This window comes from Aedes aegypti, chromosome 3 (assembly GCF_002204515.2).
Source record: "Aedes aegypti strain LVP_AGWG chromosome 3, AaegL5.0 Primary Assembly, whole genome shotgun sequence".
In the NCBI taxonomy this organism is placed as follows: domain Eukaryota; kingdom Metazoa; phylum Arthropoda; class Insecta; order Diptera; family Culicidae; genus Aedes; species Aedes aegypti.
Window position 1 is genome coordinate 62,700,263 of NC_035109.1, and position 15,836 is coordinate 62,716,098.

The window sequence follows — 15,836 nt, forward strand, 5'->3', positions numbered from 1 at the left end:
AGGATCCAAAAAAAATTCAGGAATATATGGACAGCATATATACAGGCATAAATGCAGGTATTCGAGACTTCCAGGATGAACCTGTAAGTAGAAATCGTTGAAGAAAATTATAATTTTGTGGAATTAAAAAAATACTGGAAATATCTTAAAGTTAAAGTCGAAGATCAAACATGAAAGAAGAAGCCTTAGAGCGTACCTAAGAAAAATCTAGGGTTTTATTGAGGAAGAATCCTCTCTGCTGGCTCATCCAAGCGGAGAGTGAAGAGCAAATGACTTCAACTTTTCTCTAGCACCCCTATTTATAGATATGTTTGAGATCAAAGTTCTCTTTTAAAACAGTTACTAAACTATTTGTACTGGTATGTGGAATTCAGTAAGTAAACGACATGATTGCATTGTCTTCGATTGAGGTGCTAATCAAGGAATTTCATTAAGCCAGCAAAAAGTTATAAACGTTTTAAATACTTCATGTCAACGTAATGCTATTGGTTCTGAAATTCCAATTTCACTCCAGTAAAGAGAAGAAAGACATAGTCCTACGTCAAAAAAATCTTGAATTGTATTGTGTTGTGTTATATTCAGTGAAGAGAAATTCATTAAAATACCCGAAAAATCATTGATAAATTTTACTTGATAAAATCCAAAACGTGGAATTTAAGAAAAATCGTTAGCAGGTTTCAAATCTCTATATCAATACTGGAACATTTTACGGAGCAATCCCTGAAGATTTTTTTTAATAAAAATAATGGTGAAATACGAGGAGAAATTTCTACACGAATCTTTCCGAATATCTTGGGGATATTTCCGAAAAATTCTTCTGGGGAATTCAAACGAAATCCTTGAAAGAGTTCAGAAAAAGAAAGATGTTTTCCTAAAATTTGTAAAGTAATCCACAATAAATATTTTAACGAAATTCACGTACAACCTGCAAAACGTATCAGAAATATTCGGATTTGTTCTAGTAGAAGTCTGTGAAAAAACTTCAAGAAATTATGGATGGAAACCCCTGAGAAACTTAAACAAAATCATGGATAAACTTTGAAAGAATCACTGAAGTAATTATTAAAGGAATTATTCTTTTAAGACATTTCATAAAGAGCTTCTAGAGAAACTAAAATTTTCATTTAAATTTCCGAGGAAATTCCTCAAGTTTTTTTTCTTGTGTGAGAGAATTCTATTACTAATTAAAGATTACTAATCTACTACAAATTGGATGAAAATTCGGAATAGAGGGTGACCGACATTTCGATTTTTTTATGAAATGATTTAATAAGTAACCCCTGGAGAAATCCCTAGAATAATCAATACCCAAGCAACAAAAAGTTTGGATTTTACTTGAGCAGTGAACTCAATCTCACTTCTAGTAGATTTTGATTTCCAGCGGATACTAACCGAATTGTATTCTCGAAAAAGTAACTCATGCACGTATCAATATTCAGAACATTTAAGCATTCTGAAGTGTGTTGTGTTATTTATATGATGCAGTGGCGTAGCCAGAAATTATTTCTAGAAACATTAGAAGACTTGAGAAAAAAAAAACATTTTGACCCGCGTACAAAAAAAAAGAACCTTTTTTAAACTCCCCCTTTTCTTACTTACGTCAAAAACTGCTAAATCATCTATATTGTATATTGCAATTCTAAATTATCTAAAAACAGAAAAACAAGAATATCAAAAACATACTCCGGATAATCGAGTCTAAAATTCCGGATAATCGAGTCGCCGGATAATCGAGTCTTCGGATAATCGAGTCCGACCAGTAGAAGTTCGGGGTATTATTCATGAGAGAAATTCTTGATAAATGCCCGATAATCTCTGCAACATCTAAAGAAATCATATGTGAAATTCCTTGGAAAAGTCAAAGTGAATTCCTTTTCCTTGGATGTTTCCTTGGAGTAATTTTTAGAGGAATTCCTAGATAGATTCCAAGGAACATCCTTGAAAACGGAATGGAATCGATGTAATCAGTGGAAGAATTCCAAGATGAATCCCTGGAAAAAATCATAGATATTGATTCTGGTTCTCTTTCTTCTTTCCTTGATCGTATGAAAACATTCCTGATAGAATTCCTAAAGTAATGCGTTAATATTTCCTAGCGCTTTTTCTATTACATTATCATTTTTTTATGCTGAATCACTCATCGGCGGCAAGATGTTGACCGACCACTTCCATTTTAAAATATTTTTTCAAGACCACAAGCACAAAGCTCTAATAAAATATTGTTTAAGAACAAAATATTAAAAGACAGAATTGTTTAAGAACAAAATATCGAAAGACAGAAGGTCCAAAATGATTTGCTTTGAAAGAAATTCTTCTTTGACAAAAAAAAATGAAAGCTCGAGGAGCAAGAAGTTATTGAAATACTTGTTTTTACAACTCTTCAAAGTATTTCGAACGCTACTTGTTAGACTTTTTGTCTTTTCAATCTTTGGTATGTATTATTTCCTTGGAATAAGCATATTTTGCTAGATATTGGCAAGCTGTTTTTCCAGCTTTTATGCCAATTTTTTTGGGAATTTGAGCTTGGACGAATTCAGCCCATTGGAAACCAAAAGGTCATCGTTCTCTTGGCAAAATGTCATCCACCAAATGTATTCTAGCTGTTAGGTTCTACGTGAATCTCGCCTGTGCTCAAAGTACCTTAATAGACAGGTACATTTCCAAAGATTGGTTCATGAACACATGATTATTTTTTCTCATTATAATTATGATTTTTTCTCATTCTATAGTAGTTCTATATTTCAGCATTTGTTTAGACCAATTATTTTTTACGTATATAAATTGATCATCTTGGGTGTTCCCAAATATTATTAGGAGAAAATAATGTAATCATAATAATCTTCAAGCTATTGGGTCAAACTTAGCATATAAACGCGTCTTACTGCTGAATTTCAGAAGATTTGGCCGAAAAAAAACTCCTCATGATGAAGAAAACAAAACGGCAGAAAATATGTACGTAAATTCCCGTATTTATGTAAGGCTACATATGAAAAGTTCTGATTTCTTCAAAGTGATTGAAAAAATTATACTCCCATACAATTTGAAGTAAATTATTTTTTTTTGCAATTTTTACTTAATAATTATTATATTAATAATAATAGTAATAATTATTATATTAATTATTACTATTTCCTGGACTGACACGAATGTCATATGTTTGGTAAAGTGTCATTAATAAAAAATAATAATATTTCCTGGAATGCGTTACCTGTGCATTAAGGTACTGTGCCTCCCTAGGGCACTGAGTTCAAATGCGAAACGAGAGTAGTCAAAAGTCACAGCACGACGCAAAAAAGGCTGTTGCTAGGTACATGTATCTATCTGAATGGCAGTCGGTGTAGGAATCGTGGCGAAATGGTGATTATGCGACCACACAGTATAGAATAGTGACAATGATGACGGTGGGGCGACCACAGAATGGGTGCATAAAATAGCAATTTGATGCACTTTCGGGGTCCATTTTATCGCTACACCGCAATGGTGACCACATGCGCAAATAGCTCCCATATACGGATAGTCGATAGTGGCACACCATTTGAAATTGACCATGCGATTTGAGAGATGGGAATATTATTACCCATCATCATTATCACCACTGTAGGATCAACAATATCAACGGCCACAGCAGGTCCTCGCCATTCAGGTGTTCAGTGTTAATAGAGCGAAAGTTACAATCTTCAACAACGGTGCTGGTTTCAACAGTTGAAAATCTCGTAATTTCTCTTACTGAAAAGTCGGAAATCCGTATCCATATTCCGGCGAATGTAATAATTTACAGCAGGTTATCATTAACTAAAATTGTTGCAATATTATCTATTATTCAAATTATATGTCAATATCTGGGTTATACCTTAGGTGATAAGTGGAAGTCAAAATTCACTAATCTGACCAGAACCTAAGTATGAATTTTGCTGGATTCATTGTCATAACACACTTAGTGCGCACTTGTAAATGACGACTCCTTCCTGTTAACGGCAATAGAGAGTAGAAGGTGTATGCTATTTGGTTTTATTATCACAACATACTATGCGAATGGCGACGCTCTTATCGTGTTAGGACGAGTTCTTGAAAACTTATTAGCACTCATAAGCTGGGATTAGCAGATCCCTTTATTAATGGGTTTATGACAATTACAACTATAATTGAGTAATTATAATGTAATATATTTATATAACATAATAACCTGTGGAGCCGAAATAGCTCAGTTGGGAGAGCGTTAGACTGAAGATCTAAATGTCCCCGGTTCAATCCCGGGTTTCGGCAATTGACAGATATTTTTGGAAAATGGTCTGATTTAGATTTACAATTAATCGAAACTGTGGGCCCTATTTTTATAAGTCGAGTCGACCAAAAACGACTCGACTGGGGGGAGTCACTGTCGATCAATATGTTTGGTCGACTCGGCTCTGTCACTCGAGTTTATCGACAGTTGTCACTCCATGTGACTGAATTACTATGGGAGTCGACGGATGACATCTGTATATATTGCATGCTTACTTTGAACCACAATGACTATAGACGAGTCACATGAATCCACTCGATTTACAAAATAGACCCTTGTGTTTATCAATCAAAATAATAATATTGATTATTAATTACGAATAAGGACTGAGATCCACAAATACTGCAATGCTATTTGTAATAAAAAAAAATTCGCCAACTATTATACTGATTAAAGGTTTCACCACGGGCCCTCCAAGCTTGTCAATCACATATTGATGCACCGTGTCCAACATGATTATGACATTTTTGGGAATCTGACACTTTTGGGAAATCTGACAATTTTGGATTGTACACGTTAGCTTATAACTACTCATTAACGTGGGTTTAAGCTGGGTAAGGCGCATAATGACGGAATTGATTTTAGTGTGTTATTGCTTAAACATTACACGATTCCTAGAAATACGCAAGTAAATGAGTAAACAATTGTGTAAGCCACTAAATAAAAGGAGAAACTATCTTCAACGTGTTTTTGTTGTAAGCTACGGAGAAATCGTCTTTTGATGCCCCCTTGGGTTTCACGATCGAAATTGTTGATAAGGGGATTGTATGGCAAGATTGGCTGGCATTGGCCTGTGGAAGGTATATTTTATCATGAAGAGCTGATTTATGCTGAGCTCACTTTTCCCAAGACTTTGCTAAAGTGTTGTAACAATATGAAACTTTAATGCGAAAGAAAACGATTTAATTTTTAATGATACCGTACGGGGCAAAACGAATACATAGGATAACTCATTTCTAAATACAATTATATGAATTGTAAAATACTTTTATGAGAAATGGTTAATTTTAAATGAATATTAACAATTTGTTGGTTTTTTTCCAACTTTAACCTATTCAACAATGAAATGGATTGGGTGCAGAGCTATTGGGGCCCTTCCAAGATTCACTTTGGCATTGACATTTAGTTTTTCGTGGTCGAATTTTCTGAAGGTTTGCAGTTCGAAGCGCATCAATACAACGCGTATTCACAGTGCTCAAGTGAATTAAAAGTGCCAATATGTAATAGAATCGTCCCTATTTGCTTAGACTCAAGCTAAATTCCAAGATAATCATTGCTCCGATGTTCACTTATGAAATATATATATAAATCATTCTTTTTTAAACATGCGGCGCCGTGGCTTAGTTGGTTAAAGCGCCTGTCTAGTAAAGAGGAGATCGTGAGTTCGAATCTCGCCGGAGCCTTAACACTGATATTTTTGGCAGTAACAAATTAGAACTCACTGTGTGATCTTCCGATTCTTGCCCATTAACTTGAATCGATAATTCTACTGGTAAGAATTTGCTTGGCTTGTATCAGTACACTTCTGCCCATACTCGCATAACAGTCCCATTTATATAGGAAATCCCATATAATATGGGACTGTTATGCGATTATGGGCAGACTTGGAAATGAAAATAGCAGGAAAATCGACCATATGTTTCGGCTTATAACCATATGATGGCCCTTCTCTAAGGTACCTGAGACACATATGATGGCCTGCTGTAATAATATTGTATAATATGAAAGCCATGGATATGCAACCGTCATGTGTTGTATTATTTGGGACGGGAGAAGTTTGACAGATTCGTCCACCATATTCTGTTTATCGTTTCAGTTAGGCGACTTCCTTACCTTTAAGTCATATAGTCCGGTACGCTGTATTGTATGCTGGCCGAAACAGACGGAATAATTGACCTTCTTGGCCAAATCCCAAATTGTGAGGTTCAGATTTCGCTTGAAGCAATCCCTCACCATTCTTGCCTTCACGGAGTCACATATCTTCGCTTTTTTTTAACTGCCAGCACAACACTGGGTCATTTGGGTCTCCTTGAATTTCAATACACGGGACACGGTAGAATCTGCATTTGGAACTGGCCTGGATTTTCCATGACCAAATCCTTTTTTAGTCGATACACTTTCTGCTTGGAAGCCACCTCGATAACCACTTGACAGATTGTGACGTGAAACATTACACTCTAAATTAGATTTACCTGAAATTTCATCAATTTTAACATTCAAAAAGTTATACATAAAAGGAAGTGTTGCATTTTTTGAGTACAGTCCTTATACAAACATCCTCCATGAGAAGTTAAATTTAATGAAACCTCTTTCAATAAATTAGACTACACATTCTATTTGTACACAAACTAATTGCATAGGATTTGCTTGTTGCTTCTCCAAATTTCCGTAACCCACAAATGTCGTTGAACATTCCTATATTTACCAGCACTATTCAGCGCTTCAGCTACAGCTGGAGGAAGCTTTTTACGCATTTATATCCTTGCCTAATGGACGGAGGCGACCCAAAGGGCAAGTAGTACAAATTAACACCAAAGCCAACATGCCAGCTCCAATACTGTTGCTTCAACAGCGCAGCATAAATGGATTCCAAAGGTTGCTTCCGCTATCTCGCCGCTGTAAGCTTTACGGTGATCGTTTGAATTATACATGATTCACTCGTCGTCGGGTGCGAAGCTGCTTCCTTTGCTCCTAATAAGGGAAGACGGGGTAATATGCGCACCACCCAACTCAATTTTAACTGTAAATTTTGCCGAAAAATTAACTACTCGGTTTCACCGATTAGCTCTCCATTACTAATAAATAGTGATTGGATTGAGGGAATTCGATCTAACAAATTAAATTTCAAAGAAATGAAAACATATTCAAAGATTTCAAAACAGCGAGGTATAACGCACCGAACTGGGTACATAATAAGCGGATTTTTTGTTGCAAAATCTAATTATTTTACAAATTTTAATACATAGGGGAATTTACAAATTCTCAGCAGTCTAAGCCGATGTCATGATTCTTTTGCAATTTTCTCAGACAACAGCAGGCAGATTACGTGTTACATTTACATTTATTCGCAGCTCAATCCTCTATCGAGTCACACCGACACACAGACATCTGAATGTTTTCATTGGTGTGTTTTGATAGAAAACTGTGTAGGGGGAGATCCCCCAGTGCCGGACAGCACCCAATACCGGACAAAGTTGAAACATTGAGAAATCATGGTCCAATAAAGATGGTGTATTAGTAGAAAAGAAAGCTATTATGTAGACTAATGTTTGCGTAGAATAACACATCCTTGAAATATGCATCCCTTTTTAAAAAAAGTAGAAAAGTTTGAAAATCTTTAAAAAATTGACGTATCTTCTTAATTTTGAGCCTATTTAGTAATTATTTTGAATATGAAAAAATACTTTGGATCCCGCAAGCATGATCGAACATAATCCTAATTTGATAGTATGAATGTATTTTGTACCATAATTGAAGTAAATATGGACAAATTACAATTTTGGTTAAGCACCTCCTGTCCCTCAGTTTCGGACAGCTTGATTTGTTATATGATATCTTTGTAATTATTGCATCAGTGTCTCAAAATACTTTCATTTTTCATGGGTTCCGTCGACCATGGTATCAAACATGCAATAAAATTAAGAAGAATGAACATTCATAACAACATCGTAAAATGTGCTATTTTTCATCATATATGAAAGAGGTTTTTGATGGGCATCTTGCAAACTAAGAAAAACTCAAATTATTTTTGTAAATGTTGCAATTGCATTGAATTGGTAATTATAAACTATTTCTATAGTGTACACATTCAATGATGTTCAAATTTACAGAATTCGAGGCATTTCCAGATCGTGTCCGGTATTGGGTGCCACCTTTCAAGATCGATCAATTTGGTACTTAAATACATCATCAAAACACAATGTCAAAATTCATATTTATATTTTCAAATTTATTTTTGTACACTATAAAAATGATAATTTTTATCATAAATGGGTAACACGAGCCCATATAATCAATATTTTTCGAATTATGAATTTAGTGGCTTAAGTGTCCGGTACTGGGGGATCTCCCCCTATTAGTCGACAATATTCGAATGGTGCCGAAGTCGTAAATTACCTTATATGCAGCAGATATTGTGCAGTTCTATGTCTCGTTTTTTGTTATAGTTTGTTTTTGATGTAGAAAATGGGTGATTCCATTCCATGAGAAGCGTTAAAATAGTTAGATCGATCTTATGAAATCATCGAATTTAACTAAAATATATTTTGTCTTGGAGATACTACAGAGGCGCTTTTCACCACAAAGGCGCCTTTTACATCTAGTTCCTCTAACTACAGTAGTGTGGCGGATTGGTGAGATATGCCCCCCGACTCCGACGCGGAGAAATTGCGTCGAGTGAAAATTACCATAAAGCAAATTAATTTCCTAATGCCGATGTGCACTTCTCAGATCGAGTGCCAGAGACGGTGGTTTACTATAGAGTCTGGCTGGTAGTGTCACGGACATGTCCGTTGATGCCATGGGTGGAAGCAACCGGAACGGATGAAAGATGTGCTGCTAGTCGGTGCACAGAGGCTTACGGCCGGACTGAGTCTCACAAATTGAAGTTCCGTAATTACCTGTTACAATGTTTTAAAAATTTCAATGAAATTTTAAAATCATCGGGTTAGTTTTGGCGCCATTTGAGGACAAGTTAGCAACTTTTAAACGATTTTCATTTGCCGTAGCAGTTCAGAAATTTTACAGATAGGTAATTTGATTTCACCTGCTTAAAAGAAAGATAAAAGAATTTCATTCGACATTTGTTTCAATGTTTCAACATTGGATATTCTATGTTATTGATTACTATTACACCAGAAAGGGAGCTTCAGAATCATTTTTCAAATTTATTTTTGTATTCTCTGCAGAGCTTTCTTACAACAGTTATTTCATATTGCAGCATGACGGAACAGAAAATATGATTGAAGTTCAAAAGCTTGTTCCTAGGAGGAAATTTGGATTTTCTGTTAATAAGTTAATAACGCCATTTTATAAATTAGTTACATTTGGCTTGAATGCCCTCAATGTGATTTTTGAAGTTTAAATTTTTACCTAGCTTAGCCCTTGATACTTCATCTGCCCAATTGATTGGAATCCCTCTCATCGTGACAACATGTCTGTTTGAAGGTTTCAAATAAAGAGCTTTAGGTTTATTATAATATTGCAAAAAATTCTCTACCAAAAACCTACCAGGATTTTCATCAGAAATCTTCCAGTATTGTCACCATAATCTGTCCAGGATTTTTATCAGAAACTTCTAAGAATTCTTATCAGAAACCTTCCAGGGATTTCATCAGAAGGCTTCCTGGATTTTAATCAGAATCTATTCAGTATTCTCTTCAGCTTTCTTCAGAATGCTAATTAGAATCCTTTCCGGTACTAAATATCGGAACAATACTCAAAATGGCCCCTATACGTTCAGAATGTTACAATTTTATAGGCTCTTATATTCTGAAACAGTGTTATTTGATATTTTGTATAATGCGTGTTTTCTTATAATAAAGTGATAGTACACAAATTATGTCACGGTAAATTCCAACTTTTTTCACCTTTTTTGTATTTGGAGGTGCAACTAATACCTTACACAATTCTGTTGAAATTTTGAGAATTGATCAATTGAGTCAAAAGATATGAGCAAAAGAGTGCAAACAAGTCGTCCACGCCTTTTAAGGATTAAACAGTTGGGCTTCTTTACCATTCAAAGAATGATCATGCCAATTCAAACTATCAAAAAAAATTAAATCCAACGTTCCAACCACGTTTCAAATTCCAACGTTGAATAAATTTAACACCAACTGGGACTGCTTTAGCCGTAGTGGTAATGATTGAAAAATGTATGTTTTACTCTGTTAGTAAATCAAATAGCTTGTACTCTATATCATTCAAAGAACGAGCATTCCAATTTTCTATGTTTGAACATTTATTTGAAGCCATTAAAACTTGATTATTTAATTGAATTAATTCCTATCCCTTCAGTGTGATGATATCCATGTATACGGTATGTTGCGTATTTAAGCAATATTTTCTAAAATGTTCAAAACTGTGCTAATTTATTGTGAAGAGTTTAAGAATTTTATATTTTATTTGATTTATTATTTTGTACTTTATTCATAACTAGCTTATGAAAAAAGAGACTTTTTATCTGAATTGGTAAGAAATATCATCTGGACATCACCAAAAACCGAAATTTTAAAATGTTTGTTCATTTTTATAAAGATTACTTTGAGCATCGAGGAGCGATTTGAAGCACTTTTAAGGGTTTTCCCAACCCTCGCATGAAGGCCCTCCACTGTGCAATAGCTGTCTGTTGCTGTGTAAAGTGACGACCAGGGACTGACAAGAACAAGTTCGCGAGTGAGCTTTGAACATCTCCGAGGAGTTATTTTTGGGGGGAAGTCATGTAGGAGTGCGTCACTACTGCCATAACACATAACCCTCGGAAACAGATGGTAGAACATAAGCTTGTTGAGCATTGCCGGGGCAGAATATAAGTTGTAGTTCTCGTCGCAAACTGATGTGGTAGTTTACTTGTAAACAATGCAGATAAATGGTTATGTTGGGAGGAATTTGTACGCAGGTAATACGGTACAAACATAGCGGTATTTCCAAGAGAGTTTTCCGTCTCGCCTAATAAGGTTACAAACCGAGCGTGGTTCGGTGGTTTGTATGCTGCAATCGAGAGTGGGAGGAAGTGCTCGTAAGCACGTTTCGTGCAGCATGATGCTGGGGAATGGATGAGTGCAAACGCGCACGGAATCTACCTCGTTGTCGGTACTAGTTGAAAATAATGTAGTACAGTGGTTAATTCATTATGCAGCAATTCGTCTCAAGGACGATCGCTGGAATGTTATCAACTGAGTAGTACATAAACTTGTGAAAATGCTGACAGGTATCAAGGTGGAGAACGAAGCAGAGATAATATGGTTATGCTAAATTTATCGCTAGGTTGACATCCGATGGAAGAAACTTTGCAACAGATTACTACATCTTTATGTAGAAGCGAGCTAACGGAGACAAACAAATTTAAATTGAATTGTTTCATTGTAGTAATGCAGAGCTATGCCGCTACAGTGCCCTGGTGAAACATGAAAGAAGAAGTTGCTTGTTTATTAACTTACTGGGTACCGACATCCAAGTTCAAAAATTCTCAAACTTCATCATCAATCGATCGATTTTGATGAATTTTTTAGGGAAAGTGAAAAAAAAACAAATAATAGATATGATTAATTTTCAGCCACTCGGTGAAATGTTTCGATATAGCTCCAAATTGCCATTTTTTGAAACCTTTTCTGGCGTTGTCATCTGACGACTTGAATTTCATAATTTTAACAGGGGTTAATAGATGTCATCTCTTGCCAATAATATATTTCAGGTGTTACACTCAACTGAAAGTATCATTCTTCTTAGCTTAATGTTTTAGGACCCACACAACCAGAATGTACGTGTAACGACATTACCTTTTGCATTATACGATGCAAATATGTGCAAAGATTTCGTATTAGATGTCGTGAAAATGCCTTATGCGTACAAAAGTTTAGGCGACATACATATGTACATATTTTATATGATATACATTGGTAAACAATGGTACAAAGCATTATCGCATGGATACTAAATATATGATTTGCAGAGGTTTTTCTTACGCTAAGGACGTCTATCCTGTGAAGGGATATAGCAAAAAACTTGTATGCGCAAATTGCGGGGGCAACCATAAGTCTAACTTTTGGTTTTGTCCTTCTTGCAAACGACTCGTTGAGGCTCGTACCAGGCAGATGAACGGCAGCGCTTTTCGTAGCTGTAATTCCCCAGGCAAAATCTCCAGCAAATCTCATTATTCAGTTGATCGCCTGCTTAATAATCATACCCATCAGGTAAATTATAATCATGCTCATTCACAAACTAATTTTCTTCTGTCGGGTAACCGTTCGAATCTTTTCAATTTGAAGAAAAATACCCGTGATAACTGCTATATGAATGTTGCAGCAAGTAACTTCAGTTTCTCCTACGGTTAACCGTTCGAATTATTTAAAATCAAATAGAAATACCTCTGCTTATGTCACCGCAGGTAACTTTTATTCTGTCTCTTCATCAACCGAAAATCCCAACGGAAAATCATCAGCAGATTAACCTACTTCTAGTAACATGTCTTCCTCTGATTTTGATTTTCTAACTGAAAAATTGAATCAAATAATTGATGCAATGTTCAAAACCACACAGAGCATAGATGACCGTACAATTCGTAGTTGACCAGAACAATCGAAGTTGCACTGGGAAATAATGAATGGAGCTTGGGATTAGCTTACTATTCTTTAAGGCGAAATAGGCCGTCATTGAAATTTGTACGCGTCGTTGATGATTGTTGCTAATTCATCTCACGATTTCGATTCAAAGAAAATCAATCGGTTTTGCACTGACATAGCTGAAAAAGTATCAGCATACTTTATGTATGTAAGCGCGTATAGGGATAATTTTTCATGTCAATATAAACTATCAAGACTGAGTTTTATCACTTTGAAATGCAAGCTGAAAAGTCATCATTGCTGCCAAAACGAATGACGGGCTACTAAGCCTTAATGTGCACAAATCGATAGCTCAAAAGTCAATAACGGCGCCGGCCACATCTTTACGGTCATCGGGGAAGGGAAGGAATGTTAGTTAGACAACCGTTGTTACTAGAGACCGAGTATACCTCTGCATCTCCACAGTTGTCATGGAAAGGATATTGGGTTAGTGGGATAAGGTAAAGATCTGGGAGTCACCAATATTTGGTGATGCGATCTATTATAAGGACTGTTCATTTTATAAAGTGGACACCTTGTACCGTTTTGACTCATATTCCGAACACTTAAGGCCAACAGTGACTTCAAATGCATCTGATAGGCATACATAAAATTTCAATTCAATTTAGTCCAACTGTTAGTTGTTGGGTGTGCCGATAAAATTGTTTATTTTAGCTTATTTAGTATTGTTTTTACGTTAAAGTATGGAACACCATTTTGATTCAAACGCCGAACACTGTGTTCATTCTGTCTCATATTCCGAACACCTTGATTCAAATTCCGAACAGCACGAATAAATCGTATTCAAATGAATTATTTCGCAAATAAATTTATCTGAGTTAGTTCTACTGGTTTCAAACTAGAGAATCATTACTACTCCAGAGGTATAAAATAGATTGGAAGACGATAAAATTGAATTGCAATTGACTGCCATTTTTTGTGAATTGATGACATATTTCAACGAAACATTTCAGCCACATCGCCATACAAAAACCGAGTGTTCGGAATATGAGTCTGTTCGGAATTTGAGACAAAACGGTACATGCAATATCTTTTTAATTTATCAATGAATTTGCAGTTGGTTTTCTGTACATCGTTCGACTAATATTGTAGAATGTTGTGATAATAAAAAAGTTACTAAAATAATTAAATTTCAGACTAAAAATGTACAACGTTTAGAACGCCTAACCGGATTCGCGATATAATTCGATAAACGCATTGTACGCCAAATAAGTGTTTATCACTCGCCCCCGCCAGAGCAAGCGACGCGATCAATAAGGCTATCCATGAGGACTTTCCGCGATAGGACTGACAGCTAAAAGTGTAAATGTAACCGAAACGGCAAGATAAACATAGCATGGGGGTGTTGTCGGAGCTTTACATTTTCCTTTGTAATCGAACGGTCACTCCGCTCGCGAAACGTCAAAACCTCATGATAAACAAAAAAACCAGCTGATCGCAGCTGTCTCATGGATTGCCTTATAGATCAAACACTACTAACGTTCCGCGGAGTTTATAATTTTACTACGTGATCCATGCGCGACATGTTTGATCCTGCCCTCGTCGCCCTGCTCCCCAGGACTAAGCAACCAGGTCGAAGGATCAAACACTACTCTTCAATGTTTAAAACCACACAGAAAGAAAAAACATATAAATTTCAGCGTAAAGTCATGCACTGCACATATAGGACATGCCAGATTTGTCGCAAATTTACATGACACATCGAGTAAAATTACGTTAATGTTAGATTACACGATGTTTAGTGGAAACTTACATGATGTTTTTGTAATTTCACATGATGTGACACGTAAATTTGAAAAAAAAAATCTGGCATTCCTTCCATGATTTTATGCTGAAATTTACATGGATTTTTATTTTTGTGCACCACTACGGCTGAAGCAGGAATTACTATGGCTAAAGTTGGTGTAAAATTTACTAATACAATTATTATCGGACTTCGATTCTCTAATGGACCCAAATATATTTTTTTAAATATTTCGAATTGGAAGGCTCGTTCTCTGAATGATAAAGAGGAAGAGCTGTTGAATTTTCTAACAGCTAATAACATACATAAAGGCGTTATTTTTGAAACCTGGATCCAAATGTTCGTGATTGTTCAGTCTGTGCAGCCTTTGGTTGTAGACGGTGTAAATTGTCTTTTTAAACTCAAAAGAGATCCAATTTTTTTGTTTATCATAATGATCGACTGGATGGAGCATGTAATGGAGTTGCAATCATCTTTCATAGGCATACAAAATATCAACTTCTTTCGTCATTTGAAACTAATGTTTTTGAAACTTTGGGTGTTCCTGTTGAAGCTTGGTAAATATACTCTCATAGCTGCCAATGCACTGGGCAACAAGTTAACTTGTTTCAAATTGATTTGTGAAAATTGACTCGCAATTAGTAGAATAAGTAGAATAACAGAAGAAATTCATCTGATGAGTGTTATACAGGATATTACTTAACTCAGTACCCTGATGGTCCTACTCGTTTTTCCACTTCTAGAAACTCTTCTACGATAGATTTGGTCTAAACCGACTCTAGTCACCTTTGAAACCAACTGTTTACTCACGCTGATTTTGATTCTAAACATTGTTACATTTCTAATATCCCATGAAGCAATACTCAATCCTATCAGCTCCACTTTCAAGTATGTTCGAGCCGACTGGAATACATCGATAGTAATCTTGATGTTTTGCAAATTTTTGCAAACAAAACATGATATTGACCAAACTCTCGAAACTTCAACAAATTTTTTCATTGAAGCAAGGGACATTGCAATACCAAAATGTGAAGAAAAATTCGAATCCGTCTTTTTTTAAATACTTTACAGTCGAAGCTTGTTATAACGACATCGCAAGGAACCGTCGTAATAGGGAATTGTCACTATAGAGAATAGTTATAACATCAAAATATTTTGCAAGGGACCGAAAAATGTCGCTATAGAGAGTTTTTGTCGTTATAACGAGCTTCGACTGTATTTGTATCATTCAAAATATTACATTCATTTCTAATATCTAGGTATTCTGTATTGGACAACACTATCATCCTTATTTGATAAAACAAAATTTGGCTTTTATTAACATTTTGTTAACAACGTATTACATTTCATTTGCCGTAGCAGTTAGAAATTTTTACAGATGATTGATTTCACCTGCTTATATTTAAGAGAGAAAAAAAAACGTTTTCAATTTACTTAACATAACTTAAGCCAAATATATAACGCATTAATC

At 35.4% G+C, this 15,836-nt stretch overlaps 2 non-coding genes across 2 annotated transcripts; both read left to right on the plus strand.

The window, feature by feature from the left end:
- The first annotated feature begins 4,190 nt into the window (after nt 1-4,190).
- Trnaf-gaa lies at nt 4,191-4,263 on the plus strand. Its single transcript has one exon. It is a non-coding gene; the product is annotated as a tRNA-Phe (tRNA).
- A 1,348-nt stretch (nt 4,264-5,611) lies between these two features.
- Nucleotides 5,612-5,685, plus strand: Trnat-agu. The gene has a single exon. It is a non-coding gene; the product is annotated as a tRNA-Thr (tRNA).
- Nucleotides 5,686-15,836: the final 10,151 nt, after the last annotated feature.